Source organism: Symsagittifera roscoffensis, chromosome 7 (assembly GCF_963678635.1).
Source record: "Symsagittifera roscoffensis chromosome 7, txSymRosc1.1, whole genome shotgun sequence".
In the NCBI taxonomy this organism is placed as follows: domain Eukaryota; kingdom Metazoa; phylum Xenacoelomorpha; order Acoela; family Convolutidae; genus Symsagittifera; species Symsagittifera roscoffensis.
Genome location: NC_087068.1, coordinates 6,238,965 through 6,259,587, shown reverse-complemented (window position 1 = coordinate 6,259,587; position 20,623 = coordinate 6,238,965). Strand labels below are relative to the sequence as shown.

The window sequence follows — 20,623 nt, the reverse complement described above, 5'->3', positions numbered from 1 at the left end:
GTTACAGCTAATAATTTTTCAAAAATCAATGATGAAAACTTATTCAAAAGACTTTTCAATGAAATCTTAATTAAAAATGTTTATCCACGGGGAAAATACCAAAATAGGAAATGTTTTGTTCTTCACGGAGAACCGCTGTTGCACCCCTCGATTACTTTTTTGGTTGGCTGATCTGTATTTCTGGGCTGAGAATGTTCCCTTGCCGTCAAGCCTAGTTCTTTGAATCTTAATCAAAAAGTTAGAATTAAATCGTGCTTTTGCTCTATTTTTTGATTCTCCAGTGGTGAACTTCAAAACATGGTGTTGCAAAATTTTGGAACCCTATAACTGTGGCATCTAATCCTTTAACTCTAACTGTCTAAGAGCCGAACTAAAAGTAGAATAGTAAATTGAGTATTAGTGGTTAATCCGAAGTAGTTTGCATCTCTACTTTCAAACCCTTATTTTCGAATCAAACCTTTTTACACTAATTTTGTCTGCGCGACTTAATGATTCTGTGCAGTTCGATGCATTCAATTGCAGAGGAGCAGAATTAAAAAAAAACCTTGCCTACTTAGAGTCAGAGCTTCAATTCAATTTATTTTAACATTTCACTTCAATTTACTTTTGTACAATAAGTATCAGACTACTAGAAAACCCCCAAATGATCATTTCAAAAACTCAGTTACTCTGCAATAGAAGAAACAAAAGCAAACATAACAGGGTTTAGATCTTGAAAAATATGTAATGCTTGAAAACTTCAGGAAAAATTATATTTGGAATATTAGTATTCTAGATTTGTAAATTGGTTTACGAAGACATAAGGAACCACCGTCATAGTCCATTGTAAAAATTGAAAATTAACTGAATATATACTCTAAAAAAGAAATTATAGCAATTCTACCCTGTTCACAGGGGCGGATTTAGAAAGGCAGATGCCCCCCCCCCCCCCTTCCCCTCAGGGTTTCGACCCTCTGCCGAACCAAAGGATCCCCCTCTGTACTAATTTGAAATATCAATTTTTGGTGACCGTCCCTGAAAATTTTCTGAAGGCGCCTTTGGCGCCATTATATACGAATTTTGAGGGGGGAGCGCGCGCCGAGAAAACGCAATCTTCTGGTCAAATTTTCAAAAAAGTGCTCAAAAACTCCTTTTTTGGCCTTTTTTTTCAACATTTTGGCTGCGGCGCAGAAAATTTGGCCAAAACAGGACTTTTTAGTGCCTTGGGAGAGCTCGAAAACTCAATTTGGTCGATTTTTTTTTAAAATCCGCCCCCACCCCCTTCGAGAAAATCTTGGATGCGGCACTGCCTGTTCATATAGTATAATATAGCTTCCAATTGAAAGTAAATTCTTTTACTATCCAGAAGAAGATGAGTTTTACTCGTGAATTTTTAAAAGTGTTCAGATATTCGTCGAGCAAATGAAACTTAATTTGAATGGACGGAGCACTTAGAGCACAACTCATTTAGCATATTCGATAGTTTTAACGCAAGTACATAGCGGCGTTTCCTTTTCTTTTTGAATATCAGAAAGGTCAACTAACATCTAAGACCACCACAACTATACTCCTTGCTTCATTTTAGTCCTGATGTTACACAACTGAATTTTGAGCTAGACCATGGAATCAAATGATCCTCATAGATGTTGGCGGTTTCTATACAAAATATATCATAAAACAAGCTTCTTTTACAAAACCTACAAGCTTTGAGCAAAATATTAGGTCAAACTTTATGGTGGGCACTTCAAACTGTTTTGACAACAAAATACTCATAGGCAGGCATGGACCTTTGATTTTTTTGATGGGTTTGGTGTGTTGTCACAATTTTATCTAAACTTTTGACTAATTTTCTTAAGGGCCACCAAATTTCGAAATTTCCCAAAACACTACTATCTTTTTGAAAAATTTTGACAATATTTTTGAAAAATTTCGAAAAGCAGGCCGAAAAGTACCATTTCTTGCAGTTTTTTCAATTATTGATTTTGGACTCCAAATTAATTGAATAATGCTAATGTACCTGAATTTTGGACTGAAAACAAAAACTGTTGATTACAAAAAAAAATGTTCAAAGAAAGATTCGCGGAAAATCAAAAGGGATAATAAAAGTCAAGGAGTGACTTTCTTTCAGAAGACAAATCAAAATCTCTAGTATTGATTTTGGTTGAAATTTTTTTGACTAACATAGTACTAAAAATTTTGAATTATTATTTTGTGATTTTCGAAAAAAAATAGCTCCGGCAAATTTTGTGAAAACAACAAAAACGCAAATTAACTATTGCATCGTTTTTCCCAAGATTGAAAGGCCCAAAACGTGTTCTTCCGGGCTCAACTATTTGACTTGTGTCCTTATTTTTGATAAATTTCCAAATATTTGTAAGCGAGTGGTATGCTTGGACCAATTTAGTCATGGTATTCTTGAACAGATCTGTGAGCACATTTTTTGAACTAATTAAGAGCTTTTTTTAACATTTGTGGGAGGAACAAAAGTCATGACACCGAATTGATTGCAATAAACACAGAAAAGATTAAAAGAAACTTCGATTAATTAGGCAGCTAAACCAAATATTATTTGCGATTTGTGTTCTCTCGTAAATTTCGGCATCGGTATATCATGGTTAACTTCTGAAAAAATGTTGCTCTGAAGTTCGGCTAGCCTCGAGAGAACGGGAAACGAAGTTCAAGCCGTATGCATTAGTTAGGCAAAGCTATTGTTAATATAATTTGCGCAAACAAAATTATTCTTGGCTCAATTTGAGAAATTCTTCGTAACTGCGGAGAGCTATTAAAAAACTCTGCAAAAGTTTATGTAGTTTTTCGTGGCTACTTTGTTAATTTTACAAGGTGTATGGTTTTATTTTAAATAGTTTCTAATGAGTTTTTTCCAACCTTCGAAAAAAGACGGAATATTTGTGCTCGATTGGTTTTTTCTCAAGAAAAGTTTTGACTTCATAACTAGCTATTTTTGATGGAATTAATAGAAAAAAAAGTTGAAAGTAACTGTTGTTATGAGCTAAAATTCAGAAAAAATTATTCATGCGTGATTATTTTTTTGTTAAGTTATTGGGGTTAAACGATTGTCAACTTGGCGATATAATTTGTGCTATAAACGCGAAGGCGGAGATTTAATCCGTCTTAGAAATCGTTTCAAAATGAATCGAGGCATACTTGACTCAATAATAAGAGGATTCGCTAGGAAAACTTAGGTGGAGAGAGGGGGGAGTGGTTGGCTATTTTTTTTTGGGGGGGGGGGAGGGGAGGGGGGAGGCTGCCATGGGCGCTATAAGATCCTCAACAGGGCCAAAAATTTCAGTTGGAAGTCAAAACTGATGACAATGCATTTCGCCAAACTTTTACTGGCCTAGTGAAAAATCCTAATTTTGGGATCGTAACTATTTGAGGTCTCCCTCCAAGTACTTTTCGAGAACCCAAAAAACGGTGGTTCCCGGGCGAATTTCATTTTTGGAGCTTTGATTTTATGACTTCAATGAACATTCATTCTTAGATTCTGTGCTTTCAATTTATGTCTCAATCACCACAGTCTATTTCAAAAATTCGATTACAAACACCGGAGTGATCCATTATGTAGTCAATTTTTTCTTAAAAACTATTTCGGTCCTGAGGATTAATTGTTTGACTGAATTTAATTGATCCCGTCGAGATTATTGAAGTACAGGTGTTTTTCTGTGTTTAAAGTTGATAAAACGAATGGTATTTTCTTAAATCAAGTTTAACGAGATCAATTATAGAAACAAAGACCATTAGTTATTAAAGAATTATGAAGTTTTGTTTTTAATTTACCATCCTGAAGAATACATGTCTGTAAATGTATGCTAAAAGCTCCCATTGCAATAATTACTGGTAAGTTGTAACTTTTTCACCTGTTTTGTGGCTCTTATTTTCCTCGCTGTTACTTAACTCCCGTGATTCAAATGAAAAAAAAAAACTTTTTTGCCTATGGTATTTGTAAAAAACTTGAACTGCTGGCATCATCATAAATCCAGCGTGAGTAAATATCAATCGATCTTTAAATCGACAAAATCTTCAGTTATTTTTCCAGTTGTCTTGTCTTAGATTTTTGTACGGTCTTCTTGTTCTGAGCCTTATACATTGACCATTTTGTGAGGTATTTACTGAAGTCGAAGTGAGTTCTCATTTCTATCAGACTTTTGCATACATCTTTGGCTTTTACAGAAACTCTGAATGTTTGAATATGGCAATTCTAATAGTTAAAATTGAATTTGATTTGAATATAATGGGAAACAAACATAAAATTCTGAGCCGATTCCAATTTGTCTGCCCCGACTAATGTCGACTAATCCAAGCAGATGGAGCTCGGAATAAAAGTTATAGTGGCAGCATTGTCAACCATTTTTTGAAAAAAGTTTACTTAGCTTTAACAAAATTTCTTAATTGTTTCATTTTTGTCGCCAACAATGCTGAACTTTTTCTGGTTTGCTTACGATTTGTTTTACCGAAAGCAAAGTTAAACATAAAATGATAAAAAAAAATCTCATCCTCTGGTTTCTTTGCTGACGCCATCAGTTTGATGTTCATATCAAAGATTAGAGCCAGCCATTTAGACTGTCTAAACTGTAACAGCCGATGATTTTAAGTGATTCTTACTCCTATTTGTTTGCATAGATGAAAAGTCAGGTAATCTAGCTTATACTTTTTTGGCGTGTATAGACTGAATACACTTAGGTAGTTTTGACAAACTGGTGGTACCTATTACTGCAATCAATTCAATTTGATCAGTCCTCAAACCCGTAAGTTCAACAGCTTCTTTAAAGGACGCTGGTAGTTAATCGTAGAAAAAGTCTTGCAGTTCACCGCCAGATCTACTCCCGCTATGCTCACCAATTCTTTGTCTCTATCGGTCGGCTTTCCTTTCGCTAGTTCCACAAAAATTCATTCAATGCCAGCGACTGATGCTTCGTAATACCTCCATAAATTTCATTGTCATGGTGGTTATTTATGTAGGATTAATTTTTTGTCTTACTTACTGGTTTCCTGCTTTCCAATATTTTTTCCATAGACTGATAAAATTTTACCAAGTATCATTGTCTCCACAAACTCGAGATGGTCACGTCCAAAGTCTGTTCGGCGTACTTGTCACTGACTAGGTTGCTTGCGCTGTTATAGTGAGCGCAGTTGACTAGTTACTTAATATAACAAACCGATCAAATTTCTTAAAATGCCAAAGCTAGTAGAAAACAAGAAACAGTTCTGTAGCAAGGAAGAGAATTGGATTCCACGTATCGATCAGCAACGGAGACTTTTGATACGATTGAACGAACATTTTTGGTAACATTGTACTGGTAGTCGTGACTCTGACTTTCACACCGGTGAAACTGTTTTTCCACGGTCTTCAGCCAATTGTGACTTCTTGAATTGGTAAAAAATGTCACAGTAGCTATAGATGCAACCTCTTCTGATTCAAAATTTTTTTATTTCGTTGAACTCATTGTGATATATAGATCCACCCGAGAGAGAGAGAGAGAGAGAGAGAGAGAGAGAGAGAGAAGATATAGGTCTATCACAAAAAATGGAATTTTTTTGAGATTCGAAATGGTATCAATTCATCTGACAAAAATCTGAACAAAAAGAAAAAAAAACGATTTTAGGTTTTTTTTGGGAAGTTAACTCACCGAAATACGTTGAATGGGACTTTGTCAATCTTTCAAGTCTTTCACTGAGTTTTCTCGACATTGATTGATTTGAAAGATTTGAAAAACAACTCGACGTATTTCAAAGAGTTGAATTTTAAAAAAAATTTCTTAACTCTTTTTCATTTCCCGTACCGATAAATTCGCGCACATCATTTTTCTTTCTGTTTAGATTTTTGTCGGATGATCTGATACCAATATGGATTTTCGAATAATAGAATTTTTTGTAACACTACCATCTTTTTGAAAAACGTTGACAATATTTTTGAAAAATTTCGAAAAGCAGGCCGAAAAGTACCATTTCTTGCCATTTTTTCAATTAATGATTATGGACTCAAAATAAATTGAATAAATGCTTAGGTACCTGAATTTTGGACAAAAAACTGTTGATTACAAAAAAAATGTTCAAAGAATGATTCGCGGAAAAACAATGGAGATAATAAAAGTCAAGGAGTGACTTTCTTTCAGAAGACAAATCAAAATCTCTAGAATTGATTTTAGTTGAAACTTTTTTGATTAACTAAGAACTAAAAATTTTGAATTAATATTTTGTGATTTTCGAAAAAAAAACAGGTCCGGCAAATTTTGCATCGTTTTTCCCAGGATTGAAAGGCCCAAAACGTGTTCTTCCGGGCTCAACTATTACACTTGTGTCCTTACTTTTGATAAATTTCCAAAGGATTGTAAGCGAGTGGTATGCTTGGACCAATTTAGTCATGGTATTCTCGAACAAGTCTCTGAGCATATTTTTTGAACTAATTAAGAGCTTTTTTGGACATTTGTGGGAGGAACAAAAGTCATGACACCGAATTGATTGCAATAAACACAGAAAATATCAAAAGAAACTTCGATTAATTAGGCAGCTAAGCCAAATTTTTTTTGCGATTTGTGTTCTCTCATTTTTTTCGGCATCGGTATATTATGATTAACTTCTGAAAAAATGTTGCTCTGAAGTTCGGCTAGCCTCGAGAGAACGGGAAACGAAATTCAAGCCGTATGCATTAGTTAGGCAAAGCTATTGTTAATATAATTTGCGCAAACAAAATTATTCTTGGCTCAATTTGAGAAATTCTTCGTAACTGCGGAGAGAGCTATTAAAAAACTCTGCAAAAGTTTATATAGTTTTTCGTAGCTACTTTGTTAATTTTGAAAGGTATATGGTTTTATTTTAAATCGTTTCTAATGAGTTTTTTTCCAACCTTCGAAAAAAGACGGAATATTTGTGCTCGATTGGTTTTTTCTCAAGAAAAGTTTTGACTTCATAACTAGCTATTTTTGATGGAATTAATAGAAAAAAAAGTTGAAAGTAACTGTTGTTATGAGCTAAAATTCAGAAAAAATTATTCATGCGTGATTATTTTTTTGTTAAGTTATTGGGGTTAAACGATTGTCAACTTGGCGATATAATTTGTGCTATAAACACGACGGCGGAGATTTAATCCGTCTTAGAAATCGTTCCAAAATGAATCGAGGCATACTTGACTTAATAATAAGAGGATCCACTACGAAAACTTAGGTGGAGGGAGGGGGTGGTTGGCTTGTTTTTTTTATGGGGGGGGGGGGGGGTTTGGAGGCTGCCATGATCCGTATAAGTTCCTCAACGGGGCCTTAAATTTCAGTTGGACGTCAATACTGATGACAATGCTTTTCGCCCACCTTTTACTGGCCTAGCGCAATAATTCTAATTTTGAGATCTTAACTGTTTGAGGTCTCCGTCCAAGTCTTTTGCGAAAACCCAAAAAACGGTTCTTTAATTTTATGACTTCAATGAACATTCATTCCTATATTCTGTGCTTTCATATATGTCTCAGTTACCACAATCAAAATCAAACATTCGATTCAACAAACACCGAAATGGTCCATTAGGTGGTCAATTTTTTCTTAAAAACTATTTAGGTGCTGAGGATTAATTGTTTGACGGAATTTAATAGATCCCCCCGAGATTATTGAAGTTACAGGTGTTTTTCTGTGTTCAAAAATGACAAAAACGAATGGTATTTTCTCAAATCAAGTTTTTGTCAATAACGAGATAATTTATAGAAACAAAGACTATTCGTAGTTAAAGAAACATAAAATTTTGTTCTTAATTTACCATCCTCAAGAATAAAAGCTCCCATTGCAATAAGTACTGGTAAGTTGTAACTTTTTCACCTGTTTCGTGGCCCTTATCCTCCTCGTTGTCATTTAACTCCCGTGATTCAAATGAAAAATAAACTTTTTTGCTTATGGTAGTTGTAAAAATCTGGAACTGCTGGCAATATCATAATCCAGCCTGCGTAAATATCAATTGGTCTTCAAATCGACAAAATCTTCAGTTATTTTCTCAGTTGTCTCGTCTTAAAAGTTTTGTATGGTCTTCTTCTTATGAGTTTTATACATTAACCATTTTGTGAGGTATTTACTGAAATCGAAGTGAGTTCTCAGTTCTGTCAGATTTTTGCATACATATTTGGCTTTTACAGAAACTCTGAATATTTGAATATGGCACTTCTAATAGTTAAAATTGAGTTTGATTTGAATATAATGGGAAACAAACATAAAATTCTGAGCCGAGTCCAATTTGTCTGCCCCGACTAATGTCGACTAATCCAAGCAGATGGAGCTCGGAATAAAAGTTATAGTGGCAGCATTGTCAACCATTTTTTGAAAAAAGTTTACTTAGCTTTAACAAAATTTCTTAATTGTTTCATTTTTGTCGCCAACAATGCTGAACTTTTTCTGGTTTGCTTACGATTTGTTTTACCGAAAGCAAAGTTAAACATAAAATGATAAAAAAAAATCTCATCCTCTGGTTTCTTTGCTGACGCCATCAGTTTGATGTTCATATCAAAGATTAGAGCGAGCCATTTAGACTGTCTAAACTGTAACAGCCGATGATTTTAAGTGATTCTTACTCCTATTTGTTTGCATAGATGAAAAGTCAGGTAATCTAGCTTATACTTTTTTGGCGTGTATAGACTGAATACACTTAGGTAGTTTTGACAAACTGGTGGTACCTATTACTGCAATCAATTCAATTTGATCAGTCCTCAAACCCGTAAGTTCAACAGCTTCTTTAAAGGACGCTGGTAGTTAATCGTAGAAAAAGTCTTGCAGTTCACCGCCAGATCTACTCCCGCTATGCTCACCCATTCTTTGTCTCTATCGGTCGGCTTTCCTTTCGCTAGTTCCACAAAAATTCATTCAATGCCAGCGACTGATGCTTCGTAATACCTCCATAAATTTCATTGTCATGGTGGTTATTTATGTAGGATTAATTTTTTGTCTTACTTACTGGTTTCCTGCTTTCCAATATTTTTTCCATAGACTGATGAAATTTTACCAAGTATCATTGTCTCCACAAACTCGAGATGGTCACGTCCAAAGTCGTTCGGCGTACTTGTCACTGACTAGGTTGCTTGCGCTGTGATAGTGAGCGCAGTTGACAAGTTACTTAATATAACAAACCGATCAAATTTCTTAAAATGCCAAAGCTAGTAGGGAACAAGAAACAGTTCTGTAGCAAGGAAGAGAATTGGATTCCACGTATCTATCAGCAACGGAGATTTTTGATACGACTGAACGAACATTTTTGGTGACATTGTACTGGTAGTCGTGACTCTGACTTTCACACCGGTGAAACTGTTTTTCCACGGTCTTCAACCAATTGTGACTTCTTGAATTGGTCAAAAATGTCACCGTATCTATAGATGCAACCTCTGCTGATTCAAAGTTTTTTGATTTCGAGGAACCCATTGTGATATATAGATCTACCCGAGAGAGACAGAGAGAGAGAGAGAGAGAGAGAGAGAGAGAAGATATAGGTCTATCGCAAAAAAAATGGAATTTTTTTGATATTCGAAATGGTATCAGTTCATCTGAAAAAAATCTGAACAAAAGAAAAAAAAACAATTTTAGGTGTTTTTTTGAGAAATTAACTCACCGAAATACGTTGAAGTGGACTTTGTCAATCTTTCAAGTCTTTCAATGAGTTTTCTTGACATTGATTGATTTGAAAGATTTGAAAAACAACTCCATGTATTTCAGTGGGTTGAATTTTAAAAAAATTTCCTAACTCTTTTTCAATTCCCGTAACGTTAAATTCGCGCACAGCATTTTTCTTTCTGTTTAGGTTTTTGTCGGATGGTCTGATACCAATAAGGATTTTCGAATAATAGAATTTTTTGTGATAGAATTACACCTTGTTTTGGATGGATCAATTTATCTTGATGTGATCATCAGTGATTTTTTCAAAATTTTGAAATTTCACTCGAAACAGATTAATTTGTATAAAATCAGTCAAATTTCAGCAACAGCGATGATCCGACAGCAATCAAAAGTTGTTTGTAGGCTTAAAAACTACCGAAAAAAAACTTATATGCAAAAAAAAAGAGACACTGTGTTTAAACTGGTCAAAAATAGACGAGAAAATACGCTGCATCAGACTGTTGGTTTTGCGAGCAGATATTTGAGGAAGCTGCAGAAAAAGTGTTGGATCACTGTCAGCATGCAAACAACTTCTAAGCTGAACACACAGCAGGGGCAATATCAACCGCAAGACCACAAGCTTACTTCTCGTATTAGCAAACACATGAGCAAAGTATGATCCTAACCGTATCATACGAGCATTAGGCCAAAGCAATCCAAACAGTCTGTTTTCTCTAATTCGAAAAAACTTAGAAACTTCATCCAACTTTTAATTTCAGTGTGGATATAGTTGTTTTGCAACAAAAAAGAAAATTACAAAAAATATATTCGAAATAATGATTTTTATAGACCCTTATAATTTTATTTTATTTCACTTATCAATCCTTCTGAAAAAAAAATTGATTGCTGTATTGACTTCAGCTGAGGTCAATGCTAGAAACAGTTGCTTTTCTTTCATAGCCTAAATTTGATGGAAAAATTTTAATTCAAAAAAAGCAGCTTTTTGATGAAATCTTCTTTGACTCAAAACACAGCTATCACCAACTAAAATTAGTAAAAGTCGATCTATTCAGTTTAAAAACTTTATAAAATTGAATACTTTTTTTTGAAATAGAAAAAGTGATAAAGAAAAAGTAATGAATAGGTAGAACGAATTTTAGCCCGTCTAAAAAGTAATTCAATCTACAATCGAAATAACCCGAAGTTTCCTTAGCTTATAAAAATTATTCGGCTGCTGAAATTACCCGAAAATACCTTAGATAAAAAAGGAAAATGTAGTTTGCCTGCTGATACCAAATTTACATTAAAAAACATTTGAGTTGTTAACAGAAATTGCATTTCGAAATAGAAAGTTACCTTGGCAATTTTACCAAGTATCATTGTCTCCACAAACTCGAGATGGTCACGTCCAAAGTCTGTTCGGCGTACTTGTCACTGACTAGGTTGCTTGCGCTGTGATAGTGAGCGCAGTTGACAAGTTACATAATATAACAAACCGATCAAAATTCTTAAAATGCCAAAGCTAGTAGAAAACAAGAAACAGTTCTGTAGCAAGGAAGAGAATTGGATTCCACGTATCGATCAGCAACGGAGACTTTTGATACGATTGAACGAACATTTTTGGTAACATTGTACTGGTTGTCGTGACTCTGACTTTCATCCTGGTGAAACTGTTTTTCCACGGTCTTCAGCCAATTGTGACTTCTTGAATTGGTCAAAAACGTCACAGTAGCTATAGATGCAACCTCTTCTGATTCAAAGTTTTTTGATTTCGATGAACCCATTGTGATATATAGATCTACCCGAGAGAGAGAGAGAGAGAGAGAGAGAGAGAGATAGAGAGAGAGAGAGAGAGAGAGAGAGAGAGAGAGAGAGAGAGAAGATATAGGTCTATCACAAAAAATAGAATTTTTTTTGAGATTCGAAATGGTATCAGTTCATCTGACAAAAATCTGAACAAAAAGAAAAAAAACGATTTTAGGTTTTTTTTTTGGGAAATTAACTCACCGAAATACGTTGAATTGGACTTTGTCAATCTTTCAAGTCTTTCAATGAGTTTTCTTGACATTGATTGTTTTGAAAGATTTGAAAAACAACTCCACGTATTTCAGTGAGTTGAATTTTAAAAAAAATTTCTTAACTCTTTTTCATTTCTCGTACCATTAAGTTCGCGCACATCATTTTTCTTTCTGTTTAGGTTTTTGTCGGATGATCTGATACCAATATGGATTTTCGAATAATAGAACTTTTTGTGATAGAATTACACCTTGTTTTGGATGGATCTATTTATCTTGATGTGATCATCAGTGATTTTTTTAAAATTTTGAAATTTCACTCGAAACAGATTACTTCGTATAAAATCAGTCAATTTTCAGCAACAGCGATGATCCGACAGCAATCAAAAATTGTTTGTAGGCTTAAAAACTACCGAAAAAAAACTTATATGCAAAAAAAAGAGACACTGTGTTTAAACTGGTCAAAAACAGACGAGAAAATACGCTGCATCAGACTGTTGGTTTTGCAAGCAGGTATTTGAAGAAGCTGCAGAAAAAGCGTTGGATCACTGTCAGCATGCAAACAACTTCTAAGCTGAACACACAGCAGGGGCAACATCAACCGCAAGACCACAAGCTTACTTCTCGTAAACACATGAGCAAAATATGATCCTAACCGTATCATAAGAGCATTAGGCAAAAGCAATCCAAACAGTCTGTTTTCTCTAATTCGAAAAAACTTAGAAACTTCATCCAACTTTTAATTTCAGTGTGGATATAGTTGTTTTGCAACAAAAAAGAAAATTACAAAAAATATTCGAAATAATAATTTTTATAGACCCTTATAATTTTATTTTATTTCACTTATCAATCCTTCTGAAAAAGAAATTGATTGCTGTATTGACTTCAGCTGAGGTCAAAGCTAGAAACAGTTGCTTTTTCTTTCACAGCCTAAATTTGATGGAAAAATTTTTATTCAAAAAAGCAGCTTTTTGATGAAATCTTCTTTGACTCAAAACACAGCTATAACCAACTAAAATTAGTAAAAGTCGATCTATTCAGTTGAAAAACTTTATAAAATTGAAAACTTCTTTTTTGAAATAGAAAAATTGATAAAGAAAAAGTAATTGATAGGTAAAACGAATTTTAGCCCGTCTAAAAAGTAATTCAATCTACAATCGAAATAACGCGAAGTTTCCTTAGCTTATAAAAATTATTCGGCTGCTGAAATTACCCGAAAATAGCTTAGATAAAAAATGAAAACGTAATTTGCCTGCTGATATCAAATTTACATTAAAAAACAATTGAGTTGTTAACAGAAATTGCATTCTGAAATAAAAAGTTACCTTGGCAACAAAAATAATTCGCCTGCTTGAGCCAACTAATTCGTCTTAAAAAGTAATTGGGTTGTAAAAAGAAATTGAGTACCTTTGCAAACTATCATCATTATAACTCGTTCCTTGATTGAATTAAGCAAATTCTTAACAGAAATTGAGCTCGAATGAAATCTAACAAAAAAATTGGCTTCTCATATCAAATTCATCTCATAACAATTTTGCCTATTCATCAATTTTTATCAATCTTCAGTTGAAATTAAATTGTAATTTCAAAAATATTTTTTTGGACGAGTCCGATACACTGAGCAAACAAGCTCTTCACAAAATTTACTATGATCTTTATGACCAAAAAAGATCACAGGAAAATCATTGAAGTAATCACAAAAACAGGATGTCGATACAACTGAAACAACTAGCCAGACTGCCAACAACAGGATACGCGAATTTCAACCTTAGAAAATCCCCAATGAGTCCAAAAATCTGATTTTGGCATCCAGTCTCACGGCTCGAATAGGAAAGGAAACTATGCCGAATGACATCATAATTCATTCTTATAGAGGAAGTAGTACTGAAGAGAACATCGAAGTTTTGAAAAAGTTTTCATCAACATAACTTAAATGTGTTATCGTCCAGGATTGCACTAATTTCATCTTGAAGTCAAAATATGATAAAATGAATGAGTTTGCATTGAACACCAGAAACTGATTGATGTTACTAAAAAAAGTTAACGCCTGAACTGATTGTAGTGAGCGAGTTACCTCCAATTTTAAGCAACGCGAGGAGGCAAATTTTAAGGTTGAATTATATAATGATTACTTAAGCGATACTTACATAAGTGAAACAGCTTCTCGTGTGCTTAAACTCAACGCTATGATTAGAAAAATCAGTAACTGGAGCTTTCTATATTGGCACAATACTCATCTTAATGATGATCATGGTGTACCCTTTCTGTGCAATTGCCTTTGTACCATTAAATGCCAATAATCGATCGAACAACCTTTGGTGACCTGAAGCTGTAAAAAATTATAAGAAATGCACCCAAAATAGATCCACTTATCGCAACCACTCTTACTCTCGGACCCGTATTTACCATCAAAACTATAACGCGCAAATTAAATCACCATATAGTCTTGTGCAGGGCCATTGTAGATACTAATTTAGATGGTTTCCCTAAATAAGTCTGGCATTTAAATTTCATTAAAAAGAATCTGTTGTTAACCTTATCTAGTGTTTCTGTAATCCTTTATTGGGAAACCGAACAACTAGTAACCTAACAAATTTTGAATTAAAAAAATCATAGAACTTTTTTTCCATGGGTTGCCAAATTTGTTCTAATAAATATTATTAAGCACCTCTCAAGTGCACTGTCATTTAAAAACTACTAGTGCCTCTCAAGCGCGCTATTTGTAACTATTTTTAACTGAGTTTATACTTAAACATTTTAACATTAATTTGAAGCCAACATCAACTGAATTTTACAGCGCCTTTTCTAGATCAAAGCAAAACCTAATTGTTAATTTAGTTGATGTTTACCCAAATCCGGGTCCAGTACAAAACTATAATAGCATCACAAAAAAAAATATTGAACTACAAAAACAACATGAAAGATTTACATTTAAACTGTAGAAGCTTAGCAAGGAAACATTCAGATCTGAGAACAATTGGCGAAAACACAATTTTCAGCTTTTCGGAAATTTGGTTCAGTGAGTCAAACATCCTACGTCTGTGGACTCTTGATAGTACAAAATATGTTGCTTTTTGGTGCAGCATGTCTGGGGAAGCCAGCAAAAAATCAACCGTCTGACATTCCAGCATGGGAAATAAGAGACGTTTGCAATAAGATATACGCACATCTTACATTCCTTTTCTTTGGATATATAAAAAATATTAATTTTCACAATAAGCTTAAGAAAGCCATTATTTGCAACAATACACAAAAAGACGAACCAGAACTAACAGAAATCTACAGACCAATTTCAATAACAGGTGCTTTAGCAAAAGAAATCGATAAATGTTTAAACAAACAAATAGATGATTATCTTTTATCGCAAAATCTGCTAAGCAACACCCAATTTGGTTCAGAAACTCCTATTCAACAATTGAAACTGTTTTATTTTCCCCCACACTTTTCAGAATGTCAATTGATTGCAATAATTTTTTTGCTTGCTCATTGTTAGATCTTTACAAAGCATTCGAAAATCAAAATGCTTTTTAAGCACACTATTTTTAGCATCAAGCCTTTGCAAAACCATGAAAACAAAAACTTTTTGATAACATTAGACCGAAACATCATTGAAGAAAAACCCAAAATCAAATTGGAAGAACGGGTGTCGACAGTTTATCAAAAGAACTAAGGTTGTTTTATTCACTCACGCGAAAGCAAGTTATAAGCTACATTATCTGAGTTTTCAACACTCCGTACAAATAAGGGTATAAATCGGTCACAATCATTGTGTGTTACAGTTTCGACAAGCTAAATGAAGGCTCCATTCGATCATATGAAAACACAGCGGAGGAAGGCACCAAAGAATGCCATTAATGAGAATTTCATTTAACTCGTCATTGAATCTACTTTCAGTTGAATGATGAAGTCGATTCGAAACTAGACTACACTCAGTATTTTCTCTGGCAAAAATTAGGGAATACAGAGTCAGTGCCAAAACTCTTTTCAACCATTTCATTTAAATGGTGCAGATGCTGCCTCTGTTTCCTTCAAAAAGCAAAGGTCAACCTATTGGGATCAGCTGTCAAAAAAAGGGACAGTAACATTGCAGTTTATGTTTGTTTTCGCTTTAATCATTTGAAACGTAAATATGGCCGAGATTTGCTATATTCCGAAACTGGTGGTTTCATATAAAAGAAAATTGCCAAGGGTCGTTGTATACAAATTTTTGAAAAAACTGGTATTTCAGTTCCTTTTTTTGAAACTACCCTACCAATTAGCCGATGTCTAGTAACCATAATAAGAAAACAATGTGTAAAGATAAGACAAGATGGCTGGGAAAACATTCGGGGAGTTGGAAGTTTCGAAGCCAAAGATATAATAACTCGAAACAAAAAACATTTGTTCTCAATCATCATTTATCAAATTAATCCAAATCTAAAAGCGATGCACGAAAAACTTATTTTCGTAAAGCACGAGAGGAAGAAGACGAGGAGGAGGGTGATAAAATTGGGTCGGAATGCAGTTACAAAAGATAAGCTATTTCGAAAGAGATAAATTAACAACAAAACTTTTAAAATCAAACTTTTTTATGTTTGCTCACTTGAATCATAATATTGTTTTGTAATTTATCGCTATAAACTTGATTTTAAAAAAGTAATTGACGCCCATTGAATTTTGAAACGATTATGAGTGCGGATTTTTTGCGAAATAAGAACAACTCGCGTATTGAAACTATCAAAAATTATTAGAGAAGCTTTGACAACTGCTCTGCAGTCGATTGTTAGGTGGGCTTAGAACCAAAATAAACAACAAAAACTAATCTTTTACGGCGTCACTTTGTCAAACAACTGTTCAATTGCCCCGTTTGACCTCCATATACAAACAAATGCTAACCATAAAATTTCAAAAAGTAAACTAATTCTGTAAAAAATACTTCTCATACAATTTTCATACATTTTGCTGAAAGGTATCATCGAATTCTCGAAGAACTTTTTCTTGCTTTGGCATAAAAATCGGTGTCTCGTACTAAATAAAACAGAAAACATTTTGTCAAAAGAAGCTAATCATCTAATTTTCATGTTTGGAAAGTGTATGACTAGCATTTTTTTGATGACAACAACAAAAATTTTTCGTAATTTCAAATTTTCAAAAGTTTTTTTCAACCGCAAATCGAATTTTGCTCTCAAACTAACAATTCTAAAAAAACTGTGTGTTCATAACATAGTCCTGGATACACAAAACTGAAATTTTTTTTCCGTTTTTCTGGATAAACTTTTTCTAAACACGCTAAAAACTCTTAATTTTTTTGTATTTTGTACCGCATAGTTATGTATGCCTTGATTAATGTCTGATAATTTTGAAAATAAACAACTGTGAAATTTTCTGCCAAAATCGAAAAGTTTGATGATTTCAACATATGATCTGTATTCGAAGGCCTTTATACAATTCAGGTCGTTTCCCATGCCTTGTAAATCTGAGACGATCGAAACTTTAGCGACTTTAGCTTAGAGTAATGCATGGTTTCTGTCACTCGTGTTTGGTCACAAACACATCTGAAAAATTTGAGTTTTAAAATTAAAATCATTTTTTTTTTGTGTTTTACGGAAAAATGCTAGTCATACAATTTCGATGATCGAAAAATCACTAAATAAAGACTTTTCATGCAATTTTCTGTACTTATGAAATGGCATGAAAAGTGTAAAATTAGCGTTTTTCCGTCCATGAAAGTTGTATGACTAGCATTTTTGATCACGCCGAGTAGCATTTTGCTGCAGTCATTCTTCATTAAAAAATCCTACTACCAACTTACTCAGCAAAATCCTAATTTCGCCTCTAAAGATTCTTAGTTACAAAATTTTTGTTCCGATCAGTGAAAATGAGGAGGAACTTTGCATTCGGGTGTGTTTTGATTTTTTCTTTTTGTTTTCCACGTAAAATCAGGTACCACAAATAATCATTGGACTGGTTTGAGTGATATATATCATATTAAAACTTTTCATTCGTGATTCGAACCACATTTAAAATTTCCGAATATTCTTTTTCTGGTGTCGAGAAAAACGTGCTTGAAACTTTTGGTTCTTCGTCCTAACTTGAGCGAATAAAGCAGGCAAGCAGGCTTACAACAGCTTAATTAGGAGAAATTTAATATTTAAAAAATTAATTAGTAAATATAATTTTTGGAGTTATGTAGCTTCATTTTGGGAACTAAGATTTTCAAAAAGTGGGAAAATTATCTGCCAAAAATTTGAAACGAAAAATTCATAACGAGGCCAAACTGTGCGCTGGATAGGCGCTCAAATTTGTGTGTGTGTGTGTTGCTGGATTCCAGAGACAAGTATTTAAATGTTATATTTTTGTCGGAACGATCAATGAAATGAAAGAACAAATGAAGAAAAAATTTTCTATTTTTTTTTTAAATTTCCTTGTCATCTTTCTACAAAGACTCTTGATCGTTTTGCCTAATTTAACATAATTGCCCTGAAACATATTTTTGCGTCAGATCTTTTTATCACTCCAAGCAGAAAAAACTACTTTTATTTGAAAAAAACTGTAGTTTTTTAAAGATTATGGTTGGAACATTCTGTCATACTTGCACAGTAACCAGCTATCCTTGGTTAGGTTTTGAAGACTTATGTGACTTTCTGTGGTAGGAGATACGGAGACAAAAAATTACCCGGCTGGAGTTCACATTAAAAATTAGCAATAAAGAAGAGAGAAAAACAGCGATTGTCCCTGATCAATTACCGATGCTCATTGCCAAAATAGTAAGTTTTGTCAAAAATTTATTGCTAAATATTCAGCGATGTGAGCTACAAAAATAGTGAGCTACAGAGGGTTCGATCTCGCAACCATCAGCTTTCATTGGACATGTATGCTACCTCTGCCCCACGAACTCTAAGATATATTGAAAGTTTAGGGTTTATCAACTTGCACTCCCATTTGAAAGCTTCCTGAGTTTCTCAAGTTTTAGTGCTATATTTCTACCGAACCTTTACTGAAATCAATCTGAAAGATCGCAGGCTTAGCTATGCAAAAAACTCTGAATTAGACATGAATCGATGCTGGAAAAAAATGATCAGTGATAATACAGAAAAAGCGATAATTAGCGGTGGGACTTCAACCCGGGCAGGCTTTTGATTAAATTCAGAACAAAACTAAATTTTTTATGCATCTCAAATTTAAAACATTTGATGCAAAAAGTGAAGAATAAGCCTAAAAGTTTTTGGTGATTGGACATTATGATTGACAATTATACAGATTTGAAACTAGAGACATGTGTTGTGGAAAGTACAATTTCGAAATGGAACAAAATTTTGAAAAATAATTGATTAAAATTGATAATAACAGACTAAAATTGTATACAATTTAGCAAAATATCCATCATAATCGATTCATAATTAGTTTCGATCAAATAAAATGTTAATTTTTGCTGCATTTTTTTCTTTTTCAACCCAATCTATTCACTTTCAATTAGCCCGGGTTGACCTCCATACACCGAAAATGCTTATCATACAATTCCATACATCAAGTGTGTGGGAAAATGCTTGTCATACAATTTTCATACAATTTCTAAAAATGGTTGAAAACTGGTATAAACTCTTTTCTGTGGCTGTTTGATTCTAATAAAACAATCTGGTGATAAAAAACTGAGGTTTTCGTTTTTTGAAAAAAATGCTTATCACACAATTCCCATATATGGAAATTGTATGACTGGCATTTTTTTGATGGCGACACAAAAAATTTTACAAGCAATTTTGAAAATTTGGCCCAAAAATTTTTTGTTTTTTTTCAACCGCAAATCGATTTTCGTACGCAAACAAACATTTTTAGAAAAAAAAATTTTGCATGCAAAATTTAATACTTTGTGTGCATAACGTAGTCCTGGATACGATAAAATTGGCTTTGACTTTCTTTTCGCTTATTTTTTTTCAAAAACGCTGAAAATTCCTTTTTCTTTTGTATGGGGTGTTAATGTACGCCTTGATCAATGTCTGATAATTTGAAAATTCAAAAATTTAATATAATCATCATTAATAAATTTTGCCAAAAAATAAAAGTTTGCTACTTTTGTTATATGAATTGTGAAAGTCAGCTAACTTCAGGTCGTTTTCTATGCATTGTAAATGCAAGACCGTCCAACCTGTGGTGTTTTGAGTAACCAAGGTATATGTCACTTGTGTTCGGTTGCAACTGCAACCGAACTTTTTTCAGAAACTAAATTTAGAAAGAAAAAATCAAAATTTTTGGTTTATGGGAAAACATCTATCATACAATTTTCATATATGGAAAAATGCTTATCATAGAGTTTTCATACAATTTTCTGTACGTATGGAATTGTATGACAAGAAGTTTCTCATATATGGAATTTATATGATAAGAAGTTTTGGTCATCCCGGGAGATCAGTTTAACTTGGACTGACAATAAACATCAACAAAAATTGATTATAAGTCATGCACTTTTGTTGCAAGGAAAAACGAATCCATCAAATTTGCTTTCAATTTTGCAGTACTGAAGAAGTTTTCAAGGTTAATTTCAAGCGCTAATTTAAGTTACTCAAACTCTAGTTTAAGTCTCTAGCTTGCTCAAAACCTAGCTATTGTATCCATTTTCAGTGTTTTCCTATTGAAGATAATTATGTTTTATCGAGTGCCATTTTTTGAACATGGTTGAAATTGAATTTTTATTATAAGCTTATAATTAAGTAAGCAAAATTTTCTTTATCAATTTCGTGGTCATTTATTTTGATGTTTAGCAGAACTAACGATGTTTTTCATGGGTGCGATGTCTACTTCATTTCCCTGGCTGATTAAGGCAGACCCGAAAAACCACCTTCAATTCCTCATTTACAAATTTCTATGGGAAATTTATTTGGTACGTATATTGAAGATTTTCAATGTTAAAGTATCCTTGATTATAGACGAAAAGCATCCAAAAACATCGGATAAAGAGAATTATCTGAAATGTATGTTTACCTTTTTTTACCTAATTTCGTTTCGATCCGAAACTGTGCTATGGCTACGATCACTGTGTCAAATAGCTCTACTTTTTTTTATTCAAGTTCGTTCAAACATCAA

The 20,623-nt window shown here is 33.4% G+C and overlaps 1 long non-coding RNA gene across 2 annotated transcripts in view; it reads left to right on the top strand.

The window, feature by feature from the left end:
• Window positions 1-2,695: 2,695 nt before the first annotated feature.
• Window positions 2,696-20,623, top strand: part of LOC134851862 (uncharacterized) — a 53,939-nt gene continuing 36,011 nt past the window's right edge. Inside the window, exons 1-3 of one of the 2 annotated variants that reach the window (XR_010164268.1) lie at window positions 2,696-2,820; window positions 18,199-18,312; window positions 20,302-20,420. This is a non-coding gene — a long non-coding RNA (uncharacterized LOC134851862). Of the gene's footprint in view, window positions 2,821-6,665; window positions 6,799-18,198; window positions 18,313-20,301; window positions 20,421-20,623 lie in introns of those variants that run through there. The other variant, XR_010164267.1, reaches the window with a different exon arrangement.